At 39.4% G+C, this 4,431-nt stretch overlaps 1 pseudogene; it reads right to left on the bottom strand.

Annotated features, from left to right (window-relative positions):
• Window positions 1-192: 192 nt before the first annotated feature.
• On the bottom strand, window positions 193-786 carry LOC110324787 (annotated as a pseudogene).
• Between the last annotated feature and the right edge of the window lie 3,645 nt (window positions 787-4,431).

Here is a 4,431-nt window from a genome sequence, read left to right on the forward strand (position 1 = left end):
AATAAAAAAAAAAGAATATAAAAATGTGTATATACATTATTGTTTGAATATTTCCTTAGTTTTATCTTCCAACTTGTCCAGTATGCTTTTTACTTTATTTTATTTTTTTAGGCTTGTTTTATTTTAATGACTGATCCCAGTGAGGCCACAGCCAGGCCACTATGTACAGACATGAGGAAAATGAGGGAAGCTTTATTTCTTGGTCTCTTCCTTCTTGGACAGAGTCTTGAGGATCTCTTCCTTTTGGCCTGGAAGCGCTCCTCACGGCGTTTTCGTGCTTCCTTGGTCTTAGACCTGCAAGCCTCAGCCTGGTCAGCAAGGAGCTTCTTGCGGACCTTGTCTGCCTTCAGTTTGTGGATGTGCTCTATGAGAATCTGCTTGGTTTTGAATACATTCCCTTTGACCTTCAGGTAGAGGCTGTGATACATATGGCGGTCAATCTTCTTGGACTCCCGGTATCTCCTGAGAAGCCGGAGCAGGATCCTTATCCTTCTCATCCAGGTCACCTTCTCGGGCATCCGAGAATTGGCAGTACCCTTCCTCTTCCCTATGCCAATATACCTGTCCTTCCATCAGGCCAAGGTGTTCTTCCAGCAATGAGCCCCCGAGGGAATGGACAGTCACAGGCTTCCGGATGATCAGCCCATCTTTGATCAGCTTCCTGATCTGCTGACGGGAGTTGGCATTGGTGATTTCACTGGTCTCATTGGGATCCAATCAGACCTTCTTTTTCCCACAGCGCAGGACACTAGAGGCAAGCCTCTTCTGTAGCCTGAGCATACTCATGACTGTGGACGCAGCAGCAAAAGGAAAGACTTATTATTTTTTTTTTTTGTCAAAAACTTTTTTTTTGTATTTTCTTCGTTATTCTTTGATTTTCCTTGCGCTTTATGCTACCCAGATACTAAACTTTTGTTGTTTTTAGCCTGCTTGATTCAGTTTTACTAGCTTTACCTTTTTTTTTTTTTCTTCCTAAATTCATTCTCATTGAGAATAAATTGTAAAACCACTTTTTTTCTTCTTTCTTTTTGTCTTGGTGTTCTCTTCATACTCTGACCCCTAATACCCATCTTTGTGTTGAAAGACCAGGAAAAATTCAGACGTCCAGCACCAAGAATGTAGGTTAGCTGGTTTAGTGACCCAGTTCCAGGTCACAGGTCAGCCAGTGCTGACCACAAAAGTTAGATTAAAATCTTGAGAACAATCTTGAGAAGCAGGGAGTTTCCCCTTGTGAGTTTTACTACCCCCTTGTTATTTTTCACTGGTATTTTCGTCATTTTCCAATAACTCCCTCCCGATCCCCTTGGGTTGTGTTTTTTTTTCCTTTAAATACCCCCTTTCCCAGCTACTCGGGATCCACGGTCCTCTACCCCTGCATGGTGTATGACTGTGGACTCCAGAGCGCACCTGGAATAAAAAGTCCTCTTGTGGTTTGCATCAAGGCAGTTTCTTGTGAGTGATTTGGGGTGTCGCCTCTCCTGAGTCAGAACGTGGGGGAGTCCTCACTTTGTGGGTCTTAGTGTGTTTGTTAGTGACTTGCTTTTCTCCATAAAGTGATCACTACTTGCCAGGGAATATTTAGTCTTTTCTCTATACAGAATATCACTTAAGTTGTTTGTTTTTTGTTAAATGTTCATATTGACTTTTGTTATTTCTTATATTGAAGGATTTTGTGGTTTTAAAAAATTAATTTATTTTTGTATATGCGATCACACACACACACACACACACACACACACACACACCATTTTCTGACCCTACTCATAGTACAACAACTTCTCTTATTCCTTTAAATAAGCTCCCTCCCTCTGTAAGATCTTTTGTCTCTTGTTCTGTGATCCACTGACTTTAACAGGGGCAGCCCCTACAAACACAGGTATGGAGCTATCCACTACAGTGCAGGTTTTGAGTTCATGCTTTGTTTAAGTAGCCTTAGAATACTTCTGAGAGTTTGATGTTAGTATGCTATTGAGAAATTTAATGTTTGAACTTAACCTGTGTAGGTAGGATGTGCTCTTCTTGGCAAATAAGGAAGTTGAGGGTGAAGCTGTTTTAAACTTTTCTAAACCGAGAAATATGGAGTTTCTTTTTTTTTTTTTTGTATTAAACATCTCTCTCAAGTACTAATCAGAATGAGGCGTGTTCTGCTGAAAACACATTTAACTATTTCTGAAAAAGCTTTTGTTGACTCTGTGGATCTAGGTGCAGTGGTTCTATGCAACTGTTTGTTAGTTTTCTTTGTTCCATAATCTTCTCACCTTGATTCTGTCTTCAAATATCCTGTTTACTTCAAAGAGATCCTTGAGTGAACTGCATAACAATTTGGGAGCTTAAACCTTTTCCTTATTTATTGTCCAGAAGGCATTTTCCTTTCTGTGTGTCAGGTCCTTGCATATCTTAGCATAAGCTCTTTATCCTGTGAAATAATACAGTGTGCAAGCAGATGACTTTAGAATGCTGCTTGCTGCAGGGTACAAGCCTTTATATCTCTTTAACAGCTTGACATGAACTCCTGTCACTGGGCATTAAGGAAGCAGCAATATGGCCTGTCATTAACAGTCTCTGCTATTCTGCCATCATAATTGTTGACCTTCGCCTGGCCCTTGGCTGTGAATTAGAATTTCTGTTACGAAGGAATATTAATGAAACAAAGTTAAATTCCTCAGCGGTTTGCAACTGGAATTTAAGGCAGTTTTGCATTTAGTTTTTAAAAGAGACCAGCTTTGAATCTACAAATATTGCTATTATGATGTCAAAGTGACTGGCAGGAGGCAAGAAAGTCATTACACTCAGAAGCTTTGCATGTGAGAATGGAGAGGTAGATGTTTTGTTCAATTTATAAAATGGTGAATTAAATCCTCTATTTTGAAATACCGAAGCAAGAATGGAAGATGGCTTATCCAAATAATATACCAGTGCAGCATTACTTAATGAAAGGCACTGGAGGGAGAAATGCACTCTCTTAATGACTAATTACTGTGCTGATTTTAAGTAAAAACTAGGCCGGGCATTATTTCTTCATATGCACAAGCATTTGATGTTGAGTGTACTCTACCCCAGTTTTTAATGTAGCTTATGTTACTCAAACCTGAAGACATACCACTTGAATGTACTGAGTACTTATTTATGTTCTTATAGTGGAAATGAAATAAAGGTTCAACAATATGTTAGCTGAAGTGGGATATATATTAGAACAACAATAGAGAACACTTTCATACTGATAAAAATATGCCTGGCATTGGGGATTTGGTCGTTAGAATGTTTTAAAAGTGCTTCATAACCAGCTTTAGCACCACACATAAAGTTTGAAATTAAAATTTTAACTCTTCCTTTAAATCTTAGCTTATCATGTTGTTAGGTGGGAAATCTGGTGCGGTAGAATTTATCATACAGTCTGGATGAAATCTTTTAAGTGGTGTTGATATATTTGAATAGTTATTTTTAAAAGATAAGAATTTTATTTGAAGTTTGGGTAACTTCTAGGCAATGATTCCCTTTATGGCTTCAGGTAGATGTTTTTACTTTTGAGCTTATTTTTCAATCAAGTCTCGTTATCCTTGTCTTTTCCAGATTTGAAGGCCATCACTAACTCACTTATGATCTTGCTAAGGATATTTGCCAAGAAGCCAAAGGCTGTTCAGGGTTGCTGGGCAATTCATTTGGCCTTTTAGAAATCATTTTATACCTCAACATAATTTTATTGTCTGTGAAAATTATTGTATAACTGAATATTCACAGAACTTTTGAAAATGGCATTAGGGTACACTCATATATGCAGACATATCATCTATGTATGTCTTCTATGAATATGTTCCAAACACACAACAGAAGATAGATAAAAATTGAGCAACGCTACTATGTCAATTCAAATGGTACAAGAGAGGCAAAATTGATATGGGCACTGTCTGTCCATCCGTCTGTCTGTCTTTCAGCCTATCTATCTAGTGGACTTATTAGAATGCCTACAGGCTTGGTCCAGCTAGTCCAGTAATGGCTGTCTACTAACAGAAGGTTCAGGAACACCATAGTTGGTCAGTCCAAAAGGCTCAATGCTTCAGCTGGTCTCAGTATATGCCAGAATCCTGAAGAAGTAGGTTCTAATGCCAGCAAAGGAATGGACCCTTCCCAGTTCAAATGCTTTAATTAAGAAAGAAAGAAATCCCTCATATGTGTCTCCAGATGCTTGGTTTTAGTTACCTACTGATACAGTCAAGTTAAAAACCAAGGGAAACCATCTCAGGCCCATAGGGGATAGGGCTTCTTCTCATACACAACATCCAGGGTTCAATGCCCAGTATCACATGAAAAGAAACAGAGATTATAACATTTAAGAACAGGAGGGGACCCGCAGCTGGACCCGATCGTCCTGCGCCTCTCCTGCCCAGGAGGGGTGTTCGCCTGGCGGCTGTCCGCAGGCTGATCCAGCACCCA

The sequence above is a fragment of the Mus pahari genome, chromosome 7 (assembly GCF_900095145.1).
Source record: "Mus pahari chromosome 7, PAHARI_EIJ_v1.1, whole genome shotgun sequence".
In the NCBI taxonomy this organism is placed as follows: Eukaryota; Metazoa; Chordata; class Mammalia; order Rodentia; family Muridae; genus Mus; species Mus pahari.